Source organism: Emydura macquarii, unplaced genomic scaffold (assembly GCF_026122565.2).
Source record: "Emydura macquarii macquarii isolate MOO-44397 ecotype Brisbane River unplaced genomic scaffold, CSIRO-AGI_Emac_v2 contig_201, whole genome shotgun sequence".
Taxonomy (NCBI): Eukaryota; Metazoa; Chordata; order Testudines; family Chelidae; genus Emydura; species Emydura macquarii.
In genome coordinates this window covers 184,303-200,512 of record NW_027130338.1, presented here as the reverse complement: position 1 = coordinate 200,512, position 16,210 = coordinate 184,303, and the positions used below count along the sequence as shown (strand labels likewise).

Below are 16,210 nucleotides of genomic sequence, written 5' to 3'. Positions count from 1 at the left end.
TGACGTGCGGCGCTGGGCTATGGCTGAGGGCACGTTCTTGGCTACGCTGCCCCCCAAGACCCGCTTGCTGTGACTCTCTGGGCCGGCCCGGCAGTCCACGCCTCCGGCCCCGGCCCCCACCCAGAGCTGCTTCCCGCCCTGCGGCTTCTGGGTCTTGCCCACAGGCTCCGGGCCAAGTGAGGCCCTAGCGGGGTCGGGAAGGGCTTTTCCCTCGGCCCAGCCCGGCCCGGCCCTTCCTCTGCAGCCTGGGGCAAGGCTCACAGGCCGGCCTGACCTAGAGGAAAGGGGGGGGGGGGCTCTGTCACTTGGAGTCTTTGACTCAAGACTCAGGGCGGTCAGTGACTCAGCCCGAGGCAATGGGCGGCTGCAGGGAGTGGGGGGGAGGGGGGGTGTCTGTTTTGTTTTAACTCAGCCACTCCTCCCGATACTCTGTTCCGCTCCCTGAGCCCGCTGCATGTCCCTAGGCCACAAAATGAGCGCGCGTCCCCACCTTTGCTGTGAACTAGGACACAGCCAGCTTCTCCCCCATGAAAGATAAATGAGTCAGAAAGACCTTTCTTCTCTTTCTGCTCCCAAAAGAAAAAAGCCCCACATCCTACACATTTGCAAAAGCCCTCAAGAGATGTGCCTAGGCACGATCTCCCTGCTCTCAATGTTTGTATGTGCAAGTTTCCATTTGTGTGTTCATGACAACTCCACAGGCTGAATGTAATAATCGTGGTTAGCATAGGCATGGAAGTTTCCTTCAAAACAAAATTTGTGTGAAAAACAGGAAAAATGAATGTTGAATGTTTGTTTTCTGCTCTGCCTTGTGATTTATTAATTATTATTATTGTTTTAGACCATTATCTCTTCAAGGTGCCTTACAAACATTAACTCATTAATTCAGGAGCTTCCTTTGAAAAATTATCTCCCTCTACCGAACAAGCATTAAAACAAAGGAATTCCTGCATGTGCATCTCTTTACCTATTGTTATTTTACTTATTTATTTACATAGCGCACGTGTGTGAGAGAGGAGCTTTACAGACATGTATGAAGACAAGGTACTGGCTGGAAGTGACTTTTCTGTTCTATGCTGTCTGTTGCTGGATCCTACATAGTCTTGGCTTAAAGTTTGCAAAATCATTGCTTTAAAGGAAAGAAAAAGCATGTTAATCAAATCAATGCTGACATTTCAAATGTTTAATTCGGCTAAATGTTAAATTCAGTACAAAATGTTTTTCATTTATATGACCTGGTCCATTTGCAGGATTTTCAGAAGTGAAAAGGTAATGGTGACCCATGATTCATTTCTTAGTATTGACCAATACACCAAAAGCATCATACAGTTTTCTTTAATTTTATAAAGCAATGTGTTGCCTATATTTGAAGGATCTATGTTTAAATTATTCCACTTGATATCTCTCTCTATATAGTACATTATAAATTATATTGGGGAGGATGTGAGAAGAAAAAATAGACATAAAAATAGACATTATTTTAGGTTTTGCCTTCCCAAAATGGGTTTGTGTGGCATCAGGAATCAAAGCGAGTCTCAAGACAAATGTTAAGGGCTCCCCAAATTCTTGAAATCAAGGAGGAGAAAATCTCCTCCTTAGCAGATGACAGAACTAGAGAGGTTACTCTGAATCTATTCTGCATTTATAAGAATGATGTGGTAAAGATTAGAACATAATCTGAAATGCAAACTGCTATTAATCCAGTAGGCAGATTTACCAGCTAGTGTCCAAGCAGATGAATTGTATTTAAAAAATAAATAGAGGTTGGAAGAAAGTACCTTAATTTAGCCACTAGAGATCTCTTTATGTCTGTGTTTATTCTTTCAACCAGTAAAGACATGCCAATGAAGGCCTGTTCTTCAGACATCTTAGATTAAGAAATATTATTGATCCATGTCTTCTTTCTTTCCCCACAAAAATTCTTGAAGTATTATGTTAGTATAGGCCTTTTAATATTAAAGCTTTACAGCAAAACCTTCTATAGTAGAACAAATCTTGATGGAATAAAGAAGGAAGCGACTAAGCATACTTCCTGTTTCATAGAGGAGGACGTTTTTGCTGGGAGAGATTCTCATTTGCAATGATGTACAATAACAGTATGACACTGAGACTGTTTGCGCAGCCAAACACAAAGAACCCTGCTCTCTGAAGTGATCAAGCAGGCATCCCTTGTTCACTATACTAGAATAGAGGATTTTAATCTGCTACACTAGCTGTGAAGCTTCAGAGGATTGAAAACACCCAGCATACCTCTCTTTGTGCAAGGTTTTTAATATGGAGTTGTGGGTGGATATGTGCATGAATTCCTTCCTGATTTCACTACTCCTTTCTAGGGACAGTCTGTCGTCAGATGTGCCTGTGTAGCTGAAATCAGTGGAAGCTGAGCATACACATTTGAGAGCCTGAACCAAAGCCCGTACAAGTCAATGTGAGTTTTCCATTTGCAAATATTACTAGTAACAATTATCTGGTCATTTTAAAAATCCAAATACAGCATTTGATTACAAGAGCACTTTTGTCTTCACAAACGCAGCAATATGGCTCTGCTTGCTTGGTCACCCAGCAGCTGGGCTGCAATGTATAGATCCTTGCCGTGCCTCATAGGATTGACTGGAAGGAAAGCCCCTTTTAGTCTAATCTATGGAGCCACCACAAGAACAGAAGAGAATCAGCAACAGTTGGGTTGATTGTGCCCATTGAAGGACTGACTAGTCCACCAGTGTTCTAAGTTTCCAACCTGTTGTTCAGAGTCCCCATACCACTGAAACATTTACAGCCCTGGCAGTATCATTCCTTCCTGTAAGAACTGCACCAGACACAGACGTGTTCTTCCATTGATACAGACTTCAGTTCTAAACTCCTCTTGCCAGCATTGTGTATGCAGCACAATCTGGAACAAAGCCGCTAGCAAAAAGTGACCCCCAAAGATTTTTTGGGTTTGCTGCTGAAGTAGCCCCAGATCTCCCCTGGGCTGTACTTCTTGTGGCACCTCTTATAAACAAGAATTGCATGGTTTTTATGTTGTTAGGGAATTGTGTGTTTTTAAGAAAGGGAGTGTGACAGAGCCCCACCTCTCCTTGGGTGCCTGGGAAGGTTTCACTCATTCAGGGAGCTGGTCCAGAGCCTCAGAAACACATAGGCCGCATTGGGAGTTAAGTATCTCTGATCATTTGGACCTTGGTGTCGAAGTGGTGTCATGTACAGATATGCATAGCAATGAGGGCTTGTTGGAAGTGGCATCAGAGAATCCTGGTGAAGACCCTTAATTGCCAGTGATTGTATCTCCTGTTCCTAGTGCCTAGCTATAAGAATACAGCCATATCATACTTGCAGTCCCTGTACCTGACTTTTATATATGTGCACCAAATGCCCGGGGAGTCCAAGTAAACCACTGTCACTAAACTCTTAAAAGGTAACAAGAATCCCATGTGGGACAAGGACTGTCACTTGCTATAAATTTGTACAATGGGGCATCGAGTTCGATGCCTCTAGGCACTACTGTATAAATATTAGTCCTTACAATCCACTGTACCTCTGAAGAATAAAGATGTGATGCTTAGCACCGTCATCAGTGGAGTTCAAGTATGTTACAATGTTAAGTCTCACAATTCCCCTATGAGTTAGCTCAATATTATCTGCATTTGATAGAGAGGCAGAGTGGTTTGCCCAAGAACCAGTAGGAAAGAACCACTGGCAAAGACAGTTACTGAAACTGGGAATCTTGCCTGCTAGTTGGTTGCTCTAACCACTAGACAATACTGCCTCACAACACAAATGACTCAGTAGACAATCTTGCCTGCGAAGAAAAACAGGTAAGTTCCTGTCATTATGCTTACCTGGTCTGGATTCTTAGTGCCTACAGTTCCTTGCTTTGTGAGCATTGTCCTGACCAACAAATGGTGTTAAAGACCTATGCTGGATTAGTGCAAGCATATCAACAACAATGAAAGATGAATGGGGAAAGAAAACACTATAGAGGAGATACATGGAGGAAAACCAGATTTCCTGTAAGTGTGCTGGTTAGTTGCCTAAAGAGCACCTAGTACCAAATCAAAAAGAATGTAAATTCCCCTCCTTTTCACTGACTAATTCAGATGTGAGTCCACCAATTTAGTGCTGCAGAATTTACAGAAGGGAAGGGGAGGGAGGAAGTATTTTCTAGGTCAACTCCATTTTTGATGGCTTATTGTATTTAGGTAGGAGGAGGAGCACTTTTAAATGTACCTTATTACAGTGTATTTTTTTTCCAAGAACCTAGACATGAGAAATGTCTCATTCTTGTGAGGTGCAGCCTGCAGCCTTTGGACAATGGGAAATGCAGTACATTTTGAGACCATTACTCAGCTTTTGTTCAGTGACTCGTAAAACCCACATTTCTTCAGTTTCCTCTTTCATGTTAGATCATGTCTCTCTTTTTCCAGCTAATTCATCTTGCTTCACTATCTGATCTTTCTGGTAACAGGCATTGCATTCTCTTTCCATCTTGTTTCTTTCTCATTCTCTCATATATTTTTGTTGCTTTCCATTCCCTCCCCCCTTTTTTTTTGCTTGTGAGGTATAAATTAATTGTTTTTGTTGCAGGAGATTTATTATGCATAGTTAATATTTGAATTATCTTTGCATAGGAACCACTTTGAATTTGTGGAGGTGGGGAATTAATTACAAGCATTTCGATGGATATATTTTCAGCCAAAATCAGATTAGAAACTACTGAATATGACAGCATTCTCGCTCTCACCCAGATGCCAAAACTCAGTCGCTAAAACTAGAATCCAAGGCAGAGACCCTGTAATCTCGCCAGCAGAATTTTCTTTTTCCCAGGCCTTATGCAATACATCAGTAATTAAATGCATCCAGCACATCTCAGCTGATGCTACACTGGTTTCATAACAAACATGCAAATGAATTGCACAGCTTGGCCAATCTCAGCACCTAACAGTTGCCCTCCTGCTCCAGCAGAATTGCATGTTCAAGGTTGGCAACAAGATGCATCAGTACATATCAGTGTTTGCATGTATGCTTTATGCATTGCATTTAAAAATGTCATTGTATTAAGTACTTAACAATGGGAGCTATGATAAATATGTAACCAGCATACATTTCTGCTGCTGGGTAAATACAAAACTAATCTGGACCGTTAGTACTCCATTGTTTCCATAGTTTCAGGCCTGATGCATTGTATTTAAATCTTTTTGTGTTAAAAATGCACCCAACACATCTCACTCGACATCTGTTTAATTAGCTCTTTATACTAGACTGAAAACAAGAGTATCAGAGCACCTCATGTTCCCAGACCTATGAATCAAATGTGAATTCCTCCAACACGCAAAACATTTAATGCCAATTGGATTAAATGTGTTAGCACATCTTAGCATTTCCATGTCACAAGACCATCTGCATTTAATTTAAAGCCATCTTTGTATTTTAGGCATTTCTGTAGTGCCCATTATTGTAGCATGGAAATGCTCACTGTAGATGCATGCTTTGATGCACAGATTAATCATGCATCCACCACCTCATTGTCTGTGTGTCATCAGACTTTGGGATTGCATCTACAATCTTTTACATCAAATATGTATTCAGCACCTTGCAGTGTTTTTTGCATGTTCCAAGATCCTGTGAATTCCACTTCAATCCCTGTCTCCAATACGTGTGACATTTAAAATCCTATTAGTAAGTGTTCAGTGAAAACCATATGCATCCAGTACATCTCAGGATTTATATGTTCCTCAGACTCAGAAAGATAGGCAGTGCCGAGTTAGGCATTTTCATCGCTAGAGCATGCAAACATTGTGCTATTAAAATGCTGGTCAAACATGTCCAGCCTCCTGGGTGCAGGCCTTCTGCCCTGTATATAAAGCCTAGTGCGTTAGAATTGGATCCCAGCCCCTCTGAGCTCCTGCATGTTCCTAGGCCTTGGGCAGTGTATTTAAAACCCTGCTTCTAGCATGCCTGGCCAGCAAAGCCCTGTGCATTTAAACGTGCCCCAGCCACAGCTCTGGGAAGCGGCTCCCTCGAGGCCCGCTCCGGGTCCGTGCAGGACTACAGTTCCCAGCACGCCTCGCGGCTGGCGCAGCGCCGGCAGCCAATGGGAGCGCGTCTCTTTCGGCGGTGGCTGCCGCCGCGGCCTGTGGTGTGGACGGGAGCGTTTTGTGTGCGTGGGGAGGGAGGGAGCGGGAGAGCGAGCGGGGCCGGCCCGAGAGCGGGACACAGCGACCCAGCGCCCCCCTCCCCCGCCGCCAGCCGCCGCTCTGCCCTCACCGCCCCCCCTCCCCCGGGGCCTCTCCCTGGCCTCCCCGCGGCGCTGCGGCTCCCCCACCGCCCGGGGTGCGGGCGGCTGCTGGGGCGGAGCCTGTGGAACTGGGGGCCGCTGGCGCGGAAATCGAGGCCGGGGATCCACGGCGGCCTGCTGCGGGGGTCCTGTCCCCCCCCCCTCCCCTCCGCTCCCCCGGCCCCGGCTCCAGCCCTTTGTGTCTCCGCTGGGCTCGGTCGGACACGGCGGGGGGAGTTAGAATGGAACAGACTGACGGTGAGCGGGGCCCGCGGGTGGGGGTGAGCGGGGGTGGGGTTAGCAGGGGCTGGCGGGGGTGCGGGGTAGCGGCACGGCACGGCCGGGCGAGCGGCGAGGCAGGCGGGCTGGCGCGGGGTGGTCTTTCTGCCGGGTGAGCGCTGGGATGGGGCGCGGCACGGTACCGGCGCGGGGCCCGGGCTGCGGGCGGCTCTCCGGGCTGGGCACGCCGCACGAGCCGTGGGAGGGTTTGGGGCTGGGGCGAGGGGAGCCCATTGTGTCTCCAGCAGCGGGCTGGGTGGCGTGCGCTCGGCGCGGAGGCTGGCCGGGCCAGCGGCGTTCCCCGCTTGTCGGCGGGCGAGGCTGGCGTTACTGGTGCGGGGGGGAAGCGGGGCCGGTACCGAGAGCCATGGCTAGGGTGTGATGTTTCGGTGGTGCTCGAGAGAGGCGTTTCGCTTGGATTTAAAGGGGCAGAGGCAGCCATGTTTGCTGCTAGATACTGCAGCGTAAATACATTCCTCCTCCAAAATCCTGCTTTGAATCCCCTACCTGGGGGCTCAGCTGCCCCTTTCCTGGCTTTATACTCATTTCCTTTCCTCTTCTCTCCTTATCTTTCTGGAATCTACCCTAGGCAGCGAAGTGGGGAAAGCGACATTTTCCTTCCCTCCTCCTCCGGCTTGCAAACAGTACATGCTGGGGGACTGCGGTGCAGAAATTAACCCTTTTCAACTCAAATCTGCAGAGAGATTACACTGTCTGACATTTCCGCTAATGTTCTAGAAGAATGAAACACAGAAATATGCAGAAAGTTGTATTTATCTTATAAACCGCAGGTGTAACCGAAATATCTTTTGCAATTTCTTGAAGTAAACAAGGAAATTGCATTGGCCATTTTATTTGATCTGGGGCTGTTGGCAGAAGGCATTGTGGAATGCATTTAAAGGTATTTGATACTGTATCCATTGACTACATTTTAAATCTAGCCAATAGGGAGTATTTTTTTGCTAGTGTTTCTAAAAAATGTGGCTTGCAAGAGTGTTTTCTTAGACAAGTAACTAGGCCTCCCCGTTTTTATGCACTTAAAAATGTAGCTATTTAGCTTTTATGTATAGTAGACAACTCATGAGGTTATTTACAGTTTTGAGCCCAGCGATCAAATGAGTGTGAAGCAGGCATGTTTTATATTTGTAATCTTATCAAAGCACCTTTTTTCAGTGAGAAAAGGTCACTGTATTGTAATTAGAGGCTGTATCGCACTAATCTCAATTTACATAATCCTATTTTTATCCTTTTTTAAAAAAAAAAATGTAGTTTGATCCCCACTCTTGACAATTTAGTTTAGCCATGAGTTTCTAGGTATTGCACATTAAGAAATAGTTAGCCATTTTATGTAGAATTATATATATCTTTCAAAGTAACACATTGCAGTGTGCCTCTTCTCTCATTCTGTAGCTGGCTGTGGATTCAGTGAAACTTTAATCTCTTTACTGATGTTTTTGTCAACACATTTGACTGGTGGACAGGCTTAGGATCTTAATTTATGTTGATTGTATTATTGCTAGATTTTAAGAGAGAATCATTCTAATGGACTAAAACTCTCACATCTTGCATATTGGACCGAACAATGACACAGTAAGTAATGTCACTTCCTAGTGTATCTTGAAGTGGCTTAAAGTACAGGTGTTGTACAGTACAGCAATAAATGTTTTGACAATTACATTTGGTGTCCTTTGATCCAATTAAAAAGGTGATTCTGGTTCTCAAGGAGATCAGATGCAAAATGGAAAATATGGACTGAGAAGAGGGGTGGTTCTTTTCATTAACACAGTATGGAATCATTTTGGAATTCTTTGTATGTGGAGTTAATTTTGAGCTCTGCTGCAGTATGAACTTTTAAAGTTCAGAGCAGTACCTTGTATTATTTGTATGCATTAATGTAATCCAAGCATGCCAACTCTTGCAGACCTATTGTGAGTCTTACGATATTTGGTGTTTTCTTAAAGCCTTGGCTCCTGGATTCATGTCGTTTAAGTAAAAATCACACTTTTTAAAAATGAAAGCCAAGATTTTTACCTTTATGATTTCATACAAAAGCTTAAAAATATGACCCAGCTGAACCTTAAAGGCTCTAAAACTAGAAAGCAAATGAAGATCACTCCATATTTATTTTTTTAAACAAATCTCTTGATTTTTAAATCACTGTCTTGATTTTTGGGGCCTTGTTCATGAGTTTTGAATGCTTGGGACTTTCAATACTGTTATACTAGAGATTACTTTCTATATCAGTGGGAAACATCTTCCCCCCTCGACAAAACAAAAAACAAACCTCAACAGACCTTGAAAATGTGTACAGGGAGAGTAATCAAACTCACTAGTATTTTAAAAGGATGAAAAGGAATCAATTTGCTAAGGCCCCATCCTGCATCATCTTACTATCACAGACCCTTGCGTTTATGCATAGTCCCACTGAAGTTTGTGGGAGTCCATGCAGGTACAGAGGTCTACTGGTGTATCCCAGTGTAGGATTGGAGACTGTTTTATCATTTCATTTACCAAGTGTACCTTTGTTTTGTTTTGATGACTTTGTTTGCAATGGCTAGTTTTGCAGAGAGTCAAAATAACTTGCTTTATATCCTTTTAAAAGATGTTTTGTTATGGACGCTGGCTTTATTCTTCCTTTCAAAATGTTAAATTTGTGTTGAAAATTTGTTGAAGTTTAATTTTTTTTAGATAAAATTAATTACATGTGGTATAGATACTTCTGTGAAAACTAAATATATCAGTATTTTTATATAATGAAAATTGTAGACTATAGAGGTATGTCAGGAACCAGTTGAAAAAATTGTTTTAGGGAATTTATTATTGTCTTGTGGAGTTGAGGCTATATGCAGTTCAGATATACAAACCATAGTTAATTTCAGTATTATATTTTAAACACTCTGCTTTATATTGTCCTGTTCTGGACATCCTAGCAAGCTTTGTATAAACATTAATTATTATTACGTAATTATTTACTTAATTTATTGTCTTGGCCAGTTACTATCAAATTGTTTTACATTAATACTGGCGTAGCAAACCTAAGAGTCTCTACACATCTATAAAAAGTGCCTGCGGTATAAATACAAAATCTGTTCTGCTATGGTGAGAAGTTTCTTTGCGGTTCGAGGACTATTACATTAATTTCCTATTCACAAAGTTAGTAGTTGTACGTTTTAAAACAACAGTAAATTGTTTGTTTGGGTGCTTTAATTTCTTTGTGTTGCAACAAATTAACAAAATAGCCTGCCTCAGCAACACAATTTTCTTTGTTTATAAGAAACATACAACAAACAAGAATTGAGCTTAGCTGCTTCATGGGTTAATCTTTTTTATATGTCCAGTACTGCATAAATAAAGTGTCATCATATATAAGGAAAAACCAGATTGTTCCATGTTTTAGAAACAAATATGCACAAAGGATAAAAGTAAGTAATGAAGTCTTTGTGCATAACTGACAGTTTTTTTCAGGGTTTAGAAAATGAGCAGAACCTTGAATTTTTGTGGGTTGGCTCTGAAACGCCTGCTTGTGTTACTGGCACATTAGCTAGGCAGGTCCCATTGTTATTTTGAGGATATGTCCCAGAATTTTGGTTTTCCAGGCAATTGCTATAATTGCAAAGTCTAAGTCAACCTTACCACGCAGTGGCACTGTTCACTGAACCGAATGTTCAGCTGTAATTAAAATAAAAATTTGATTCCTATTAGTTGCTCTTTTTACCTTTGCTGATGAGCCACTAGTATGATGTCAGTTCTTAAAGTAGATCCTTTCATCTCTGCGAAATTCCCTACATTCTACAGTATGTGAACCTCCACAAACTTTCTAACATACAATTTTAGATAGTTCTACAATGTGTCATAACAGTGGACAGTAAAAATTAAAGGTCAATCAAATGCATTATGGAAATTAATTTTAAACTTTCTGCTACTAACACCTACAACAAAAGGGGTGGTTTACTCAACTCAGGCACTGCGTGGTGATAAAATGTCAGGTGCAAATTAATGGGCTTCTGCTTCATTCTGAGTCAGGAGCTCCTCTTGCATGTCATTATTGCCATGGAAATGCATTGAACCTGTGGGTCTCAGTCCTTCTTGTTAATCTTCTGAATTTGTATCTGAACAAATATTAGGTGTAACACTTCTGTTGTGAATGTTGTTGTGTTGGCTTCTGCAGTTTGCTTGTGGGTAGGTAAACCCAATTTACTCATAATACCTGGAGCTGGGGAATGCTGGTTTCAGCATATCATGCTGATGGCCTTTCGTGCTGAGATTATGGGGACTTTACCCTGTGCTCTTGTGATTCAGTAAATGTGTAATGGGTGAGAGAAAGAGGAGGGGCACTGTTGTCATTGGGAGATCTCATCTAGAAAATGAGACCTTGTCTTCCCCAATGCTGTTGAGCCTTTCCTGGCTGAATGATAGCTGCAGTCTTCCTAAGTCGTTCTTGGAGAGCTATGAATACTTGTTTCTATTTGTATATTTTTTATAAATATTTGTTGGCATATTTCTCTATTCCATGCTCCTATCTAGAGAAGTCAATCCAGTTGTAATGCAGCATTCCTGACTTGGTTGTGATTTCACTATACTCTGTTTTTTGTCTTGCTTAGTATTGTCAGAAATCCAGATTGCATTTCAAACAATATGGTTTACAATTATACACACTCAGATTAAAATTTTGTAAACATAGTTTCTTGGTATTAATGTCACTGCAATGTACTAAAAGTAACATTTAAAAAAATCTGATTTACCTTTAATTAGTTGTTAACCATGTATTTACCTTGTGCATTTCACTTTGTAGTCCAGTTTCTAAACTATTTCATTTTTGGCTGTCTTATCTCAGCAGGATGCTGCAATTATTTGGCTTGATGGGGAATGTTGTTGCTTTTTTTCCTTAAAGCAAGTTTGAACATTTAAAGTTGGAAGTTGAACATTAGAAAGTTTGAACATTTAAACCTACATGTTGGCTTATATTGTTAATTTTCAGCCCTTTGACACTAGGTCACCTATTCAAATTCATTCTGTATCAGTAATGTTCAAAAGTGAAAGATTAAATATAACAATGAAAGTCTCTCCACTTCAGGTAATCTGTATTTTATGGTCAGCTAACAACGATATGGTTAATGATTTCTGGTATAGGGGAAGTAAGAATAGAATTTAACTTTACATGGTGGTGCTCAGATTCAGTGATTGGCGTCTTCATACATTTCTGTAATAAATAATGCTGCTCTTTCTCAAGATATTTCAAAGCATGTTAGAATGTAATAAGTTATCCTTACTAATCTGGTGAATTCCTAGCTGGACGTTATTTTGAGACTAGCTAATATCCGTGCTTTTAGTGAGGCTACATGGGGCATTAGTAAATTATACAGCCCAAGGCTGACATTCTCAAAGAAGCCAACAAGGCTCTCCATTTTAAAAGTCTTTCAGTAATTATCAAAGACAGGAAATTGGATCAGCAACATCCGCTACAGAGTCTAGTTATATCTCTGTGGAGATCTTAGCAATACAATAATTATTTAGCTTATTATACCGCATGTCAATAGTATCTGAGCACCAAAGTAGTATGTTGTAGTTTTAGACTGGTGATGTGGATCCTAAAAATACATTAAATAAATGTAATAGTGATTCAGTGAGAACAGCTTTCTCCAAAAAGATTCCAGAGCACTTTATAAATGTATCTACGTGTGAGTCACTTCACCCATCATTGAAATTACAGCCACTTGCAGCCACAGCATATTATATAAAAGTTTAGTGGAGGAAGTGAAGCATATTTGCCATTAAATTAGGGTAACATTTCTTGTAAAATCTACTAGGCTAATCCACTTTAGATTATACTGTTTTCCTAGTACATAATTTTCATTTTCCAAGGGGGGAAAACTGATTAAGTTTTTTTAAATACTGTTTCTCTTTGGACATTATTGTAGCTTGAGAATTTTGTCTCTAGTTTCAGTGTTACTGACAAGTTCTTTTGACATAGCCTTAGGCCCCAGAAAGGGAATGTAGGGAAAAGACAGGTGCACAATGTAGTGCATCATTCTGGAAAATAATCTTTTTCTTTCTTTGTAGGCATTCAAAAATTATTCCTGTTGCAGTTTTGCAGATGTCACAATCTTTGTTCAAACTATTTTTCAATAGCGCCAAAAAGTCTTCCCTGCTAAGAAGCCTTAAATAATTTAGCAACATTCTTCTTGATCCTTTGGCTGAGATCCAGTGTAGTATCAGTTTATTACATCCTCTATCTGGATATTGAATCCTGTACTTGCAGGAGGTGGACTCCATGATGTAATACAACAGCAGCAGTTAGAGATGCATGAGAGCTATTTTGCATAAAATAAATACTTCTAAGCTTCGCTGAGACTGCTTGAACATCGTTTCCAGCTGTTTTAGAAACTGTTCTTCTACTTGAGTGAGTTAGATCCTATCTCTTTTTTAGCCCATCATACCACTTCTGTGGCAGCCAGAGAGCTGCTGCAGAGAAATAAGGTACTCTTTGTATCAGGAGTTGAAGGTAGGATTATTCTTGAGAGACTATTTTAGGGTTAAATTTTGAGATGGAGTCCTCAATTTATGGTATCATATTATTCTAGTGATTGACTAGCCCCAAGGGCTATTCTTTCAGTGTAATATAATCCAGATGCTGCTTTATATTACTATATTCATTTTCAAAACGCCCACTAAAGTTTTGCAGAGGAAAGGGGATAGGAAAGTGTGTGGGTATTGACTATTTTGATGATGAATTCAAAGACTCTGGAGGATGGAACTACTGATGTAAACTCTGTGGGAGGAGAACAATTGCTGGGCGTAGAAGACCATTGTGTGTAATCTTTCTGTTAAGTAAGAGTCCCTGCTGCTGCATTCTGTACTGGAAGGTAATATACCAGATGAACAAGTTGTCCTGAATAGCCAGAGTGCATAATAACATTAAGGTCTATTTCTTTTAGATGAACCCACAAAAAGGGACTATTTGAAAACTTTGGAAAAACTAAAAGCTTCTACTAATAATTTCTAAATCAGTAGATGTAATTATAAGTTAATGTATCCAAACAAAAAACTCCACATCCTGTTATGCTGTCTTTAAAAAAACACTTTTTTATGGCAACTTGATTGTGAAATCTGCTCAGTTGGCAGCTCTGAATCCCATTTAACCATGGAGCTGGTACAGTAAACCAAATAGCAATGCAAGGTTCCCCCGACCATATGTATGAGCTCTGACCTGGGGGCACCATGTGTAAGGGTTCAGTATCTGTTGTCCATACTGTTCTTGGATTCTGCTCAGAATGGTAACAGGAATCTAATTAGTGCCAACTACTCACTAACTGATGTAATTTAAATCACTGAACAGCCATTAGTTTGTAATTTATAAAAGATGCTGATACTTGTATAGGATGGATTAGAATCTGTGGCTTCATGGTCAAAGGATCTGTTGTGCAACCTATATGGACCATTGGCCTAATGAAATGAGTTTTTATCAGCTGGATACAATCTGATTAGCATAATCTTGCAGTGTTCCCATAGATCAAATATTCCTTGCTTTCTTTGCTTTGTAGAAGATTATATTGCCAAAATACTATGCATAATAGACACTTTTAAATCCCAATTTCTAAAAGTCAAATGTTCTTGTGAGAGAGATGAAAAATGGCCTGCCTCAGGTTCTGTATTCATACAGGTATGTTGCAGTCTGTAGTGTAACCTCTCTCCAGTGTCTTATATGCCTGTTTCTGCTCTGATTTCCTAGATGTGAAAGTTAGTACAATGCTTTTTAAGGGAGAAAAGACCTCTTATTCATGTTAGTGTAGAACTTAGTGACTCCTGACCTGAGTGAGTTGACTGGTTGTAAATTATGTATAGTTGTTTACTGATATGTTTTATACACTTGTCAAGCTGATGTTGTAGCTTAATTTTTCTGAGATCCTTAGGTAGGATTTAATTGTGGCCAAAACGTCAGAGTGAGGCTCAAAAATCCTATTGGATGCTCCAGAGCAGGTATTTTCTTAGATCACTGCCTAGAGAATACTATGGCTAGCCAATAACATAATTTATAAGGCATAGTGGCATCCATGAGAGATTTCAATCTCTCTTCCTGACTGAACTTTTTATCCAAAAATTCTTGGTCTTTTTTACTATTAGAGGTAACTGAAGAAAAGTCTTTAAAAAGTCCTTTGCTTCACCCAGAGGAAAGTTAAAATATGAACAGAAGCAAGGTGATCTTCTTCTAAATATAATTCACCTTTAATGTGGCCACTGCTGATTTAAAGAGTACAGTTATTCTTTGAAGGCTATAAATCAAAATTTGGTAGTATTAACTGGATAAGTATTCATTGGTCTGGTAGCAGTGATATACGTTTTGTTTCTTCCCTTGCAGTGTAAGGCACTTGCTTGTTATAGACATTGTTCAATATGGTGAAGAAAATGAGTAGCTAGCTTCCTTGCTTGATAGTGTAAAGCATAAGGTTTATTAGCTGTTGGGATGGAGTCAGCAATGCATGGCTTAACTTTTTTTCTTTGGCATAGAAATGTAAAAGAATAATTTGCACCTTTATGCCTTCAAGCTAAAGATCTCAAAACATTTTATGAACATCAGCGAATGACTGCAAATCTAGCAGCCATCCACTTTAAAGATGGAGAAACTGAGGAACAGACGTTAAATGACGTGCCAAAGGTCACTGAAGCCTTTAAAGAGCAGTTGGTGCCTCATAGAAAAATGTGGTAAGCGTTTTGTAAATTTCCATTGTGGTAATGCCTAAGGACCCCCAATCAGGGCTCAAGGTACCATTGTTCTAGGCACTGTATAAACAAATAAATTATTTTGACGTTAGTTTTGGTGAGGAAGCTGGTAACTTCAAACAAATATTCTTTTTTAAAAGTCAATCATTATCTTCCTCACCCAAAGTCACACAGCTGTTGGGACATAATAATTTCCACAGAAACCACTTGTGACATAACAGAAGGGGAATCTAGGGATCCAGATACCTATTAGCTGGTGTATTTACATCTTTAGGGCAAAATCTATGGAGGCTTGCTCCATTTGTGGAGGATGGTAGGTTGATGGTTGCTAAAGGTTTGTTACTGAATTTAATTATGATATCACCCACTCTTAAACCAATTTCAGAAGTCAACACAAGGAGGCTGCACAATTTAGAAATAGGTTTAGTTAAATCAGTGCAATTTCTTTGTATGGTCTGGGTCTTAAATGCCACTACCACTGTTAGCAGTTTCTGCCTATGATTAAATGAGCATGTCAGCTTGACTCCTTTAGCAGTAAAATTCAAAAAGAAAAATAAGCATATTTTAATTTAGCCATCCACAAATTTTTCATAGTGTACATATAACACTTTTGAATACAGTATTTTATGAATCAGTTTTCCTTCCTAATCAGTCATGTAATATCTCTGGGAGAACTTCAGCAATTGCTTACATGGAAAAGTAATATTAGGAAATCATTTAATGTGGTGTTAGTTGACTTTTAATGCCATTTAGCTCTTGGAAGTGAGTAGCCAGCACCTGCTTTAGTTGCTTGCTGCAGCAAGACCACACAGTCACTAAGAGGAAGCTGGTGAATCAGTAACTGAAAAATATTGAGTATGTTTTTAGCAGGTAGTTAATCTTCCTAGAACCCTATTTGGAAGCTACCCCACAAAATAACTTTTGTGGGAGTGGGTGTGAACA

The 16,210-nt window shown here is 40.5% G+C and overlaps 1 protein-coding gene across 10 annotated transcripts in view; it reads left to right on the top strand.

Annotated features, from left to right (window-relative positions):
• The first annotated feature begins 998 nt into the window (after positions 1-998).
• Positions 999-16,210, top strand: part of NSD3 (nuclear receptor binding SET domain protein 3) — a 66,948-nt gene continuing 51,736 nt past the window's right edge. For 5 of the 10 annotated variants that reach the window (XM_067544961.1, XM_067544912.1, XM_067544970.1 and 2 more), the window contains exon 1: positions 12,909-15,250. The gene's annotated coding sequence lies outside the window, so the exon portion shown is untranslated. Of the gene's footprint in view, positions 1,045-2,333; positions 2,429-6,169; positions 6,530-10,423; positions 10,730-12,908; positions 15,251-16,210 lie in introns of those variants that run through there. The other 5 variants (XM_067544931.1, XM_067544922.1, XM_067544947.1 and 2 more) reach the window with 5 other exon arrangements.